This window comes from Thermobia domestica, chromosome 4 (assembly GCF_964235325.1).
Source record: "Thermobia domestica chromosome 4, izTheDome1.hap1.1, whole genome shotgun sequence".
In the NCBI taxonomy this organism is placed as follows: domain Eukaryota; kingdom Metazoa; phylum Arthropoda; class Insecta; order Zygentoma; family Lepismatidae; genus Thermobia; species Thermobia domestica.
The window spans coordinates 18648257-18664010 of NC_137457.1; the positions used below are offsets into that span (position 1 = coordinate 18648257).

General features: G+C 32.2%; 1 long non-coding RNA gene across 1 annotated transcript in view; it reads right to left on the reverse strand.

The window, feature by feature from the left end:
• Positions 1–14529, reverse strand: part of LOC145683260 (uncharacterized) — a 29872-nt gene extending 15343 nt beyond the window's left edge. Inside the window, exons 1-3 of the long non-coding RNA XR_014130986.1 lie at positions 14459–14529; positions 12403–12415; positions 8654–8701 (exon numbers count right to left, since the gene is read on the reverse strand). This is a non-coding gene — a long non-coding RNA (uncharacterized LOC145683260). The remainder of the gene's footprint in view (positions 1–8653; positions 8702–12402; positions 12416–14458) is intronic.
• Between the last annotated feature and the right edge of the window lie 1225 nt (positions 14530–15754).

Genomic DNA, 15754 nt, shown 5'->3' on the forward strand with positions numbered 1-15754 from the left:
AAAGAAACAATTCAGCAGATCAGAAAAGAAATGGAAAATGAGATACGGATTAGAAAAGACGAAATGGCGTTCTGACGCAACTCGAGAACACTCGATCCAGTATGTCTAATATGACCAAGTATGTCTAATATGACCAAAACCGCGTATCAAGGACCAAACGGAAATTGCATCCTCCTACCTTTCGGACTTCATACCGTTAAATTTCGGTTCTCTTGAATTGCCTTCGAACGTGTTTGACTTTTGTAGCTTTCATTAATGTTGTTGTTTGAACAATTGTTGAAGACTTGTTTGGATAATTTCTTTGAGCCACAGACAGGAGATTTTTATCGCGGAATCTTCGAAACGCTTATCGAACGATTGGAGAATGAGAACAACAGAAAGTATACTATTAATTAAATTGTTTGAAGATTGTTTAATTAAAGTAAATGTAAGGGATTTCTGTGAATTCCTGAAGCTAGTACTTAATAAATACGATTTTGATATCATAAGTAGTGAAAAAAAAATTCTGACAATTCATTTACGAATACAGATAAGCATGTCCTAAATAATAGTTAGTAAATTCATGGAATGTTTTGTCAAGTTAATATGTAATCTTATAAACAGACTATATCTCATAGACGCATATATGCTTACATATATGTACTACCGAGATACATAATCAGGATTCTCTTATTTAAGTATTTACATTTCGTTGTTTGGTTAATCTCATGGGCAGTATGGTTTTGCACAAGTTTTATTATTCGTTACTTTCATATTATTTAAAATGTGATGTTTTATACTGCGGCTACGTGCCACGGTAGCAGTAGATATACAATTGCAGCGGATTGTCATTTTATATTTATTAATATATTATGACGATGCACTTGTTTTCAGTTGTAACACCTAAGTAGCAAATTTAATGTAATGTAGAATAATGTAATTAACGATATCTTATACAGTATACTGAAGTGGCTGTAGTTTCTTTTACACACACACCCACACCCACACCCACCCACACACCCACCCACACACACCCACACACACACATATATATATATATATATATATATATATATATATATATATATATATATATATATATATTCATTCTAACAAGAGCAATTGGACGGAGATAAGTTTTAGCAGTACGTGGTACTTTAGATTATCTACAAGTGAATGGAAGAGCAAGTTATAGCTCAAAAAGTTAATATTTGTATTATTAAAGAAATCTACTTTTAACAACTGCAATTCATATAAAATTAGGAACTGATGTAGTATTTGACACACAAATTATTGCTAAACACTCTTTGCGAAATATTATAAAGAGAAATCTAGTTTGTGAGCTCTCAGAGTATATTGCAATTTGTTTGGTAAGAAAATATAATTAGTCGAATCGGGTGGTTCATGGGGTCCTGAAGGCCTTAACTTTATAAAAGAAGTTGGACACCGCATTTATTTATCGTCAGGAGACGCTAGAGCAATCTCTTTTCTACTGCAACGCATCAGTATAGCAGTACAAAGAGGGAACGTTGCATCAGTTCTGGGAACGCTACCCTCTGGTAAGGAACTGGAGGAGATCTTTTGTCTGTAATCTCGGCGAAGGTTTGAGGATGCTGTTACGAGGCTTATCACAATAACGTGTATTAGTGGATAATTTTATTTTGATATTCTGTAAAATGTAAATTGTCCACTGTTAAAGGAATGTAATCTTTTGTAGTTTTGCCAGCGGACTTAATGCAAAGTGGGTTCTGTGCGTAAAATTGTTCATGTGTGGTTCCTTATTTTTTTGCTGTTTTTCTTACTGTTTTGCTGTTTTTCTATCGCTGTTAAAATTTGCATGTGTTACTACTAAAAGATGCACAGAGGAAATTTGTCCAGGATTTGTACCAAAAACCTGGACAAAATGATTTACTGTTTCTTTAAAAGTTCCTGAAAAAGTATGTATATTAACGTATGATGAAGATTTTTTTCGTGTTGAAAGGTGTATTACAATTGTAGTTTGCTTGTCAAAAATCTATATTGTACAGTGTAATTATGTAACATGTTTAGGAATATATACTAGCAAAATGTTAAAAAAAATAGTTTTGTGTTTATATAATTATTTAATGTCATGTCCCTTTGATCATTATTAAAAATTCTTGAGCGTATTACGTTTCTATAACTTGAAAAGTATGGTTGCAGTAGTTTTTTAGCAGTGATTTCTTTATTCCCAGTCTACCACCTTCAAAGCGATTATCAGTTATTTGCACACTTCTTAATTGTGACATATACAATAATGAACCTTAAGAGTTATGTGATACTGATTATTGCAATCAAATCACTTTAAAATGAACATGTTTCAATATTTTAATATGTTTTTGATTACTTATCCTAACAGCAATGATATGAAACAAAAAAGTATCCAGTGTCCGGAAATTTGCTTCAAAAATATATTTTGTATAGTGCCTTATTTGGAAGACGAGAGGAGCGTCGAGTCACAGCTTTTCTTCCTAGACAACCTTTAGTTTTCTCCATCAGGAGACATTATTTTCGCGACCCAATTCTGGGTTGGGGCCACGGTGGCTCAAAAGTAGAGCGTTCATCTCTGGTGCATGAGGTCCGTTGTTCTATCCCAGCTCGGGCCAAGTGAACTTCGTGGTGAACAAACACCATGTGTGTGGGTTTTCTAAGAGTTCTCCCGTTCCCTATCACTTCCTTCACTCCCATTTCATTCATTTCTCATCATCATCGTCTCCTTTAGCCTAGCCTGCATAAACGTTGAACGTGAAACGTAAGGATTTCATTTGCTTCATATATTTCGAGGTTAATGTAGCGTCAATATTTATCTCTTAGATAATATTCTTTTGAAGATGAAACTTAATTTTGCAGAAATATATTGGAAAAGAGAGAAGAGCGCAGTTTAGGCTCTAGTTATACACTGATCATTCTACTTACTTCGGATTCATATTGCAGACTTTCATCAACTATTAAATCACGTTAATAAAGAAACAAACGATCAAATATAACTTTTTTTAGCAAAAAATAATAATAATGACGACTGTAAGAAACAATTTTGAAATCAGCCTGTACGGTTGCATTAGCCTGTGTTTAATTTCTTTGGAAGAGAAGGTAATCTTCTTGGAAACGAACTGTTCTGTGAGAGCTGATATTAGATTGAAAGTCAGTGCTCGCTAAATTCACTTGAGCCAAGTTGCGGATGGGATTCGGATTGAATTTTAACTCTTTTATACCTTATGGTTTATATATCGACCTTGACGTCTACCTTCGGAAGTTTCCTCATAAATCTCTAGTAAAGCTTTTTACACCGGATATTTTGCATTCAATAAAGCAAGGAAGCACCAGAGAACAAGTTTTATGGGCATTGTACAGTCACGCATGCGATGCCTGAGGACAGTGACGTCACAAACATGGAAGCAAGAAAAGAGTAAATTTTAGAGCATTTTTTAAAAACATCCTGGCACATCCCTATTTATTTTAGGATCATGGTTTGTATTTCGTTGTGTTTGTAACGAAGAAATGTTTCCAACTTTACCACTCGAAGTTTCCCATTATGTACCAGGACCGGGAGGATTTCGTCGAAATTGAAAAAAAAATTTTTTCAAGAGAAATTTCCCCTTTTCCGGGAATTTCTCACCTTAGGTAAACGATAGGGACATGTGAATTGTACCATTTTAAACCTAATCTCATTCAAACGAAACTAGGTACTAATCATGATTCCAGAATAAACAGGGGAGTGTCAAAGAAAATTCGTTTTATTTAAATTTTCCTCTGTTTACAAATTTTTAGTCAATTAGTTTAGTGAAGTGTTATTACGATTTATTCTAAAACCATGAATCGTACCTCGTCAATTTTGGAATGAATTTGTGTTTCAAACAGTACCACTCGCATATTGGTATCGTGTACCTGAAGAGAGAAAATTTCCTAAAATCCCAGACTTTGTAAATAGGGATTCTTTCACAAGAATTCTCATTTTTTGGACAATTCGTCTCCTGAGGTACATGGTACCGACATACAAGTGGTACCGTTCAAAAGACTGACTTATTCCAAAGAGAACTAAGTACGATTCATGTTTACACAATGAATAGTCCTTATGCTGAAGCTGTTTAAATTAAAATTGACTGAAAATGTATTATACGGGGAAAATTGGTAAATCGGCTAGAGCATCAAGACTATTTTTCTTCGGACCGTTCTTCGTACCTTATTCTCTTTACAATGAAGCAAAGCTTTTCTTGGGTATCATTCTCATGTTCGAGTCATGTGCTTGAGGGGAAAAATTCGCGATAATCGGGGAGTTTTTAAATTTCCTTTTCTACACTTTTTTCGGGATTTTCTCGCCTTATGTACGTAATAGGGAAATTTGACTGATACTGTTCTAAATAATTCTCCGTTCCGAACAAAACGAGGTATAAACCATGCTCATACGATAAGCAGTCTTGACGCAATGACTGATTGAGTAAAAGTCTACGAAATCCCTCAAAACACAAAAATTTAAAAGCATTGTAATATTTCTTGCTGTACATAAGATCGATGTTACAACAGGGCACAAAACATAAAAAGCAATTATTATAATCCTCAATTTTTTTTATCAAATCTTGTATTTGTAACGCTATTATTTTTTTTAAAAGTTTCATCTTCTTGTTTGTTTATCGAATTGTAGTTATATCAATTTTCAATATAGTTTCCATATCAATTTTCTAATAATCAATTTCAATAATAACTTTCAACATCATGGAATCAAAATCAATAGATACTGTACATTAAATATAATTTATTTTATCTTATTTCAAAAGCAGTAGCTACATCGATACCAGAGTATCGTTTCACGCAGTACAATTGACAGAATTAAATTGAAACATTAAATAGATAGAGTACCGCCAATCAAAATATCAGAGTCTGTTCCATATCAAATATTCTGTCATTCAAATTGAAACTTAAAAAAAAAGCGACCAAATGGATTCCGAATATTCTTTCACAGAGTCAACCAAGAAATATATGATTATTTAAAAATTAATATTCATGTTGCTTCAAATGAATAAAAGAGGTAACTGTCGGGCAAACATTGATCGAGAATACAGTTCCATTGATTTGAATAATCAGAGTTTTGTTCTTTAATTCTTCAAGCTTATGTTATATATATTTCACATTGTAGAAGTGTACATTAATAATTAACTTTTTAAATGTTTTTCTTTTCTTATAATGACATCGAATCGCACATAGTTAGAAAACATTATGCAACAATTACCCAAGTGATAGACTATCCATAGGTAAATTAGAGAACACATTTCTGTTCTTTACAATTGAATGATAAGATTTTTCTTTGTTAAAAGTTTTATTTTCTAACGGCCAATCTGAAAATTTGCTCAATCTTACGAACAATTACGATTACAATTATTATCATATTAAAATGATTGTCGAAATATACTAAGATATCATATGTATTTTTGTGGCTGTTACTCTGAAAAGGATCAGATTACTAAACACGTTGTTAAAAAAAATGTTACTACATCATTTTATACTGTCGATATTTGATTCCATTTTATAATCAAAACCGATTTAGTATGCTATGTGTAATTCCGTAACTTTTGAAATAATGTTGATGTTAAATTGAAAGGAAAAGCGATATAAAAAAATTGCCACCACCATCATAGAAAATAAACAATATTGATAATATATATATATATATATATATATATATATATATATATATATATATATATATATATATATATGAATATTATTGTTTATCTTTAATTAATACTTACCCTATCCAATATTTACAATCGGCACGGCAGGATTGCGTAACAAGGATATTTGGTTAGACATCACACTAATATCTGTACAATTCATTGATCTGATTACAAAAGATAACGCACTGATCGAGTTATGTAAGTCAACGTGTATTTGCTGTCATTCTCAGCAGCTTATAACTCCGAATGCAGGAATTTTTGACCTATGTTTCCTTACAACTTTCTCTTTTTCCTTGTATGTAAGGAATCACCTCCGGTGTTTTAATATTGAATTTTTGGACCATAAATTGCACTCATAAATAGACACACACACACACACACACTTTATATATATATATATATATATATATATATATATATATATATATATATATATATATATATATATATATATATATATATATATGGTAAAGCATCCGATATAGCCTGTACTACTATCTAATTAACCAAGTTGTCAAGCAAGCATAAACAAGATCTTTTCCAAATTACGTCTCTTTAGCTAGTGTTAAAATTCCTAGCCTAAACAAAATCTTAGAACATCAAATTTACTGATCTCTTTTAGAAACTAGCGAAGACGTTACACCAGATTAGTCGATATTTTGAAACCCTTTAAAGCAGTAATACTACAAATGTAGCAAATGAAAGCATGCACACTAGAAATATATTGTTTCTCAATATTTTTAGCGTATGGCATATTTTAAACAACGATATATATTATTGCCAATTACATTTATTTAACTGATTTTGATTTAAAGTAATTCACTACTTATGTTTCACACTGTAGCTCTAAACTATGTTATGGGAAGAATTTTGATTAAATCTACAATCACTATTGCTAGAATGTAAAAGGTGCAACGTTAACCAGCTACGACATTTAAATAGTATCACAACCTCTGGCTCTGGTGTTGTTACTAGTGGAGTGTAGGATAACATTCTCCTGCGAGTTAAAATAATCCTACAAGACAGATTTTTAAAAATAAATATTGACTTATACAATATTTTACAGACCAGATCATTTAATTCTAGTTACTAAACACATTTCTATGACTTTTATTTTAAATCCAGCGTGTATTGAAAGAGTAGAGAAAGAGTATAAGAATATTTTTCTTGCTAAGATTCTATGTATTAGGATTATATATCGAACTCACCATAGAGATGGCAGCAACAAGGATGAATAGGCAACATTCATGTTTTTCGGATCTTAGTTATTAATCTCGTAATAATTATTAAGTATAGAGAAATATTACTTTCTGTTATGTGAAAACCAAACTCTTAAAATTGTAACATGCACATTAAAAATTCTTTGTACCATTGACAAATGACTTACTAAACATTACGACTTTCTGAACATAATGTGTGGATTGTTACTATGTATTGTATAGAAGCAATTGCACCAAGGTTACTTCAGGAACAATTGATATTTTCATATGTATTACTATGGTTACTGTATTTCTAAATACAAATGTTAGAATGAAATGTCGTGATTAACGTGCAATTGAATTACTATTCGTTCGTGAATTGCAATGCTTGTTTCCACTAAAAAGGTTTATCTGATGAACAAATCATGGGTTAACAACAAACCTAACCTCGACCTCTGTTGAACATAAATTAATAACTCTTTGTTTCCTATACATATTTCAGAAATATTTCTCTCGAATCATGAGAGAATGTAAACAACATTTAGATTTCCAAAGCTTTAATTTAAAATGGTATATTCTGTTGGAAAACTTGAAATTTGTTGAGTTATTGACATTCGAACTCGGAAATTCGGAAATTTAGTAGAAATGTTTCGCTTGTTAATTTTATTTCATGAAAGTTTTGAGAACTCCTCACATTCCGCACCACGTCACTTAATATCTGTAACAATTTGCTGTACTTCAAAAAATCACTCGTGCAAAGAATTGTACAGCAAGCATAATATGAGATCATTGGGCGAATCAGTAGAATATCGTGTATAGTTTGCTTCATATATCTACTTACTAAAACATATTCTATAAAACATAGCACTATTCAGATATTAAATACATATTGCATAACTAAGTCAACCACCGTATCCGTGAAGCGTTGGGATATTAAATACTCGTCAATGCGTGTTAGATTAGAGCGAAGCTATTCTGAACTTAAACCACAAAGGTGAGGTACATATTCTTGCAAAGTATGCTTCCCTCACTCCCTCAGAACTCACTTGCTTCCCTCATAATTTGACCAAATGAACAACATTTGCCTTGGAATAGAGTGTCATATCATTTAGTTTTCCATCTTTGTCGTTCGTGGCATTACATCGTGTCCGTTTGTATTATCGGGGTATTAATGTTTCCTCCCACATGTCCGTTCCACCAAATCTTCCATCATAATTTCCTTGAATTAACTATCATCTTCCTTAGCCTAACAAGCATAATCGTGACAGGTTAAACTGCCGTGTTTAATTTTCAAATTTGAATACAGTGTATTTTTATAGTTCTATAATGGTAAGATTGCAGTAACGTATGAGTATAATTATAAAATAAATTTATCAATGTGAATCAATTGATTAATACATATCACTATCATTATTCAGTTAGCCTTCGTTCAACGGTGCGGAATTAGCAATCCAGTTACTTGTTTAATATTGCAACTTGTATAGAAAGTACATTTGAAACACAAACTCAAGCCAATCGCACACAAGACGGTAAACGTTAACTTAGAAACCTTAAAAATAATTTAATGAACATAACATTGATAATATAAATGTATTTTACAATTAATTATATAACGATGAATACATATTTCCAAGGAAATAATGTGAAAAGTTTAAAATAGTTTTGCTTGTAAGAATGTGAGTTTCATTTCCTTTTCTAAATATGTCTCTTCATTTACCAAATTACGCAGTGTGTTATTTAAATCGTTCTTAAGTAAGCGCATGCAGTAGATGTAGGGTGTAAACGTACCTTAATCATCACAAGGTGCTGGATCACATTTTGGTGGTTTATCTGGTCCTGGAGAAGTATACATAAAGGTAATTTTAGTTATGTACATTAGTTCCTAGTAGGTAGTATTATAATAGTTCATATTCATAGTATTAATCAAAATACTTGCTTATAACATAAGCTTTCAGAAAGGAGAAGCTGTAAATACAATTTTATGTATAGATAAATCATTAGGCACTTAAGAAATTAGGATTTTAAGGTTTTCGGTAAGTTATATGAATTAGTTATTAATATGTGTTTATGCCACACAGGGTTCGTAGAAGGAACCAAGCGAGCAGAAACGAGTTTACATTGGAAGCCGTACTGTGTCCAATTGTACACATTGAGACCACAGATAATTATTGTAATAAGTGAATGAAAATACTAGCAACAGAAATTGTATTTAAAGTAGATAAGATTACCCGGAAATTAACTGAAATTTTAGTATTTACGATTTCGTACTTCTTATGAATACCGAACAGATATTTGGGAGAACATCAGGATAAAGTATAAAATGGTGTCTCATAGTTCTGATTGGAATCACTAAGTTCTGATTAAATACACTTTATACCAAATAGCATGAAAATAAAGTAAATTTCATACTGGATTAATTTAGAACTTATTTAAGATCTAGTGTTTGATTCTGGGGTTTCACCACTTTATCTTCGAAGGATGTATAAAAGTATTAGTATTATTACTTCTATTCTTGCACAGTATCTCCACAGCGAACAACATCGATTATGAAAGATATATGTATCACATAACATAGTGGTTCACTTAAAAATTATGGGGGTTCCTGACAAGAAGGAATGATGATTCCTCAGATTGCGGATTGAGAAGAAGGACATTAAATATAAAGGTTACCGGCAAACATACTGAATAAGCAGTCGCGGACAGACGAGAGCGAGTGTTTCTCCAGCTTGGGAGTTGGGCGTGAAGCTGAAAACCTCATCTTGTAAAAAAGACACTTGTTTATAAACATTCACAGAAACCACGGACCAGAACTGCAACTTGGCACGATCCTAGCAAAACAAAATATACCTGGAACTTGGAACATGGAATAATTACAGTCTTTACAGAGCAGGAGCGTTAAAATTTGTAATGGGTGTGTTAGACAAAATACAGGATAGACCTAGTTGCAGATCATGGGAAAAAATGAACCATGAAATCCAAAAGTTTTACGTTATCTTATGGCGAAGGAAATAAAAATCAATTAGAAACATGTTTTTCCGTTCACAAACAAATATCAGCAATTAAGCGATCTGAATTTGTTAATGATAGACTTCGCTTTATTACTCTTAAGGATCGATGGTGTAATATTAATGTTTAAAATATAAACACCTCAACAGATGATAAGAATGGCGATATATAAAGGGCAGGTTTTACGAAGAAGTAGAACGGGTACTTGATCTCCTCCCGCGATACCATATGAAAACTCTATGACGGTATTTCAGTAAGAAAGTAGGACGAGAATATCATTTCTAACCGATTATGAGGAACTAAAGTATGTATAAGGAAAGTAATGACTTCCTCGTAGCACCGATAATAAGAGAGAGATTATCATTGAATAAAGGAAATCATTAATGTGTAGAATTTGGGGGATTTAATCTAAAGAAATTACCAAAAAACGTCAGGTGAGAGGGGTATCCAAGATTTAAGTGTCGAATAGATTGTCGGCTTAACAAGGTTTGGAGTGATCTAGTGTTGAGGATATTTGGAGACAAATCAGAGAAAACATTCAATTTCAGGAAGAGAAAATTGGAACATGTGGAAATACGTAGGAACAAACCATGCTTCAACTACGATTGCACCATATTAGCAGAGAAGAGAATACAGGCAAAAATAATGCGTCCAGGTTTAGTCCCAAATTCGTCTCCCCATGAATTTGCCGAACGTGATAGCAATACTGACGGCATCTCGTGGCATCCTACACCTTGGAAAGCGATAACGCAGGAACGGTACGTCTGACCACTGTGGTTCCTTCAGAGTCGTGTTCTATGCATCGGCTCTATCGCTTGCACCCTGGTTCGAGCAAATATATGAGATGAGGAGTTATAGGTTAAGGCTTTGTTGGCCGCACTCTTTTGTAAGTTAGAAACTTCCAAAACGTTTAGAACCAAGAAACGCGTCTTTTTTGAAAGCTATAATTAAGAAAATTAAAGATAATAGTAAACAAAAGAATCGGGACATGTATAAGGGCATCAACGAATTTAAGAAAAGCTATCAATCTTGTGCTTATATATTAAAGAAATCCGAAGGAACAGTTATCACTGATACAGATAACATCTTAAACAGGCAGAAGGACTTCTTTGACGATTTGCTTTCACGCAAACAGAATGTAATGTTCACGAAGAAAGAAAAATACACACAGCAGAACCGTACATTCAACCAAACGGAACTGTATATTCAGCAGAATCGTATACACAGAACAAAGCTAAACGAATAGGTGTAGAATATCGGAATTAAGAAATTACAGAAACATAAATGTCAGGGTGTAGCGGAAATTCGGATAGGGTTAAGTTTAGCTGCAGATGGTTTTAAAGTTTACGTTTTGGTTTCCCAAGTGATGGAAAGGAGTACTACGTGCAGAAAATGGATACATGTACGTTAAAACATAGTTCCCGGGGCTCCTAAACTGAAAAAAATGATGAAATTGATGAAATTCAAGTCAAGGTTTGGTCAACCAATCAGCTAGCTCAGGAATTAAGAGACAAATCAATGCTCAAAGCGATTATCATTGTTAAATATTTATTTTACTGAAATGACAATTACAACTGCAAATGCAAAATTTTTCGTTTTTATTCCATTCGTTCGTATTCACAGTGTGAACGCCTAAGCCGCTGCTCGTCGCTATTTATTTCAGTAATTAGTTTTCCCGTTTATCTTATTTTCGGCATGAGGGAACAAAATGTATCCATAAAAGGAGAGGAGAAACATCCATAACAACGGATATTATCCTCAAATTCATAGTTTACGACAGACTCACAACCTGAATGTCATGATACGCTCATGAAGCGTTGAACGCCATGGGAATGTCCTAAAATCTATAATTAGAAAAATGATTCTATATCCACAAGAAAGCTAGTAATAGTAGATACTTTCGTTTTTAGCATGAATCCTTTAATAAAGAAGTAAAATCAGTCATGATAAAGCAATGTCATCAACAGGCGGCAACAATGGTGAATTCCACTTGCTGATGGTTTGTCACTGTAAAATAATGTTTCCTTCTTTGGTAACTTACGTTACCATTAATACGAAAGCTATTAGGTATTTAGTGATGTGAAGATTCTGTCTTGTCAGTCACTGATCAGTGCTTAATGGTTTGGTGACATGAATAGTGGCGCTTCCACGACATTTGTGTCCAACTATTGCTCAATTGTTATTGGAAGCAGGGGTTAGTGGTAAAATGGCATCTCCAAACCGACCGATGTTACTGTCGAATTCGTAGTCTATGGGTACCAAAGCTGATTGGTGATACTTCTGATTACATTGAAAATTAAATTTAGCTGATTCGATAATTGATAAGTATAACATCGAAGGAGTTGTTCTCCATTTTTTATTCATTTAAGTCATATGGACACGGACAATCCTAAAGGCAAATGTCCTTTGGCACTGTACTTCTTACTTATTTCACTTATAATATATTGCTTAAATCACATCGTTTTCGGATAAAGAGTGAGTGTTTTAGCTAGTATATTTATAAAGAGATGATATTTTATTTTTATACTTACGTTGCATCATAAGCTGAAAAATAAATAAAAATACAAATAAATAATAAGTATTGTACTCAAGTACTAACATATATATTAATAAGACATATTTTTAAATATGTTTATTTAGTTAGACTATTTTTGTACGGGTTAAAGTCTAAACTTAATATTATTACTACCCCTTGTACATAACGATTGGGATCTAAAGTATCACATACCAGGTTGTGTAAATATAGATCCATAGGATTATAGGATGGCAATTCATTTTTGTTGTTTGAAACTAACATTATGAAATTCCATAACTATTAATTTAATTGATATACTGTCATTTTTCTTGCAGCATTGAGATGACGTTAGTACCAAACATATGTGGTATCCAGTAGGGAAAGAAAATAAGTAATGGTGTTTATAGGCTTCATTTGAAACTAACTTGATCAACCAAGTACTTCTACAGAGTATTGAACAAATTATAGTCGGACGATCCCAGATCCAAGTTTACGATGAATGCACTAAAAACCTTAGTCAAGCTCTAGTACATCATTACGGATCATTAAATATGTATTGGATCTGGCTTGATATCGTAGTACGCGCACCTTTTCTATTGACTACTTGTTTCAATTTTTAAAATTGTTCCGTATTTTTAAACTAATTGTCGACAGCACAAGTGGAAGTCTACCGTTCTGTAGTTGCAATCAACTCTTGATGCTCAATGTCCCTTTCGAGTTCCATTTAACGCACAACGTAATATTCCCGGGAATGTGCGTGGAATATGCCAGAGGCTAAGGAACGTTCCTTGCTTTCTCTACCAATTTCTTTGTAAACTATTGACACAACATATCTATCTTTATCCCTCGTGATAAGTGATTTAAAGAATTACTTATACCTCTTACGTTTCTTTCGATTTTTGCACTAAGAAATTCGATCGAGTAAATTATTATCCAGTCTTTGTGGCATCCTTATGTCAAACTTTCGTTTGTAGTCATATTTCTTAAAATAAGTTTTCCATTGTTCCTTTGTCTTCCTGTCTTTGTGTGTGTGTGTGTGTGTGCATGGCAACAGGTGCCATAGTTCTTGGTAATATCATTGCTCTTTACATGTATCTCTTTTTTGATATTTGTCACAATGTAATCGTATTTTTTCATGATCGGTGGCATGTTGCGGGAAATATCTTGGAAATCAACGTTTCCAGAAAGGATGTTACTGCACCAGTTTTCATCTCTTGATTATGTCAAAGTGTATTGCAAATTGAAAGCTGAAATTTATTCACCTACCGGCGGAACTGTTGTATATTTTGTAGAATAAAATTGCAAATTGTAGTGCCGTTTTTCGGAAAGTTCATTCACGTTCAAGGCCAAATATCTTAAGTCTGAATTTAAGATTTTAGTCGTTTTTGAATACCTACCAACTTCACCTATCAGCTATTAGAATAATTAGATGTGAATGCTGCAACACATATACTTTGATATTTGCAACATTAATATCATCTTTAGATGATCTTGTATCTCTATTTTTACAGTACCTGAGATATTGATATATTCATATATCAGTAATCTTATAAATGTCTCAATACAATCGAACTATAAACCAATATAGCATACGACAAAAGCATTGATATATGTTATAACTGATTGAAATGATCATAAAATAGAAAAAATATTAAATGTATTTTAATATTAAACTCTTACATATAGAATCTGAATTGAACAATATATCGTACGAGACTACCTTTCTGGTATTCACCCAATATAATAAGAATATCGTGAAGTAGGGAAACAAATGAAAAAAGTTGAAGGATTAACAAAGACAACTGAGAAATAACATATTTGCCTCGCAGAATAACTAGATGTTTCAGTGTAATATAATGATATATTTCATTTAGCGTGTCTCTTATCTTCTGTAAGAATATTCGTGCTTTCAGGAGAAAGTATAATATGTAACCAAAATTTAAGTAAGCGTAAAATAGTATTTGAACTTTCTAATTAAAAGATAGATAAAACTGTTGAAAAAGGAGTCTTATTGTCTTAATTTAATAATTTACTTTGAAGGATAAACATGTAAAAATGTTTTTCATATTTACCATTACAACTATAGTTACAGTCCACACCAGAGCAAGATTCATTTTCCTTACATGTAGTATTCAAGGTTCAGTAAGAGGGTTCTATAAATTAGGATTGGATTTATTCTACCTTTAGCTACAATAAATCAATAATTGTCTAAAGAAAATGTAATTTATTTTTATATATGGTAGTTTCTATTCAAAAATTATTTTATGAGATACATTATGTTCTAACTTATGATTGTAATTACTAGTGTTAATTAAATACTAATACAATAGTATAATATAGTTACATTATGATTTGTAGATATTGCATTCTAGGCAATGCCAGAATCCTTTCATTTGAAGAGAACGATCGCAAAATATCGGCTATAACGCTGGTTACATCCATATATTGTCCTTTGTTCCTGTCATTTTCTAACTGGTATATCGATATCACACTGAAAGAAATATTTTACTCTCTTTGTTCTACAATACAACATTATTTTTTAATTCCTGCACCGAATTAGTAGCCACTCAGATATTGTCCATAAAAATATAATTATGCTCGATTAAAGTACTTGAATATAAGTCAAAGTAGTTAGCTTGCATATGTATGTAGTTGTCAAATTCTGTTATATCTGCATCTTTTCTTTCGGTAATTCAAACGTTTGTGTTAAGTTATACAATAGGAACTTTTTATTGCATTTTTTGACGTTTAAAATCTAAAACGTCTGAATTTGAATTTGATTATCCATTTGCTTTGGCGTTTTGCAAATGCTATCCAAAATAAAGTTTCAGATCTAAACTCAATATCTTTTATTATTATTTTATTAATGTGGAGTGATTTTCGTCTGTGTGAAGCTCATATATAAAAGAAGAAAGTATTTTAATTGGAAAATATTTAGAAGTTTATCAAAGTTAGGATTCAAAGGATAAAAAATCTTATTTTTCTGTCACAATTTACTATGTATCTAACCTGTGTTTATAGCCACTCACACTCGTCAATACAATCAAAATTTGTACTAACTCGTTAGTTGAACTATCAAGCTTAACCCACGAACTGCAGCAACATCTGCATTGGTTCCATTAGAAAGAGGTTGAATCTCAGCAGTAGTTAGCATAGGCTAGCACAACTCCGAATAAATCTAAATTTTAAATCTGCCACTATAAAAATATAGAAAACTGATAATAAATAAATATGAAGGTAAGTTTACATTTCGGTTTGGAGGCATCGCATTTTGGTTTTCGTTCTATTTTTTTATGAAGTGACTTTTTCTCTTCAACTTCCATTTGAAAAGTATAAGAATACTCAAGACATCTAATCAGCATATTGGA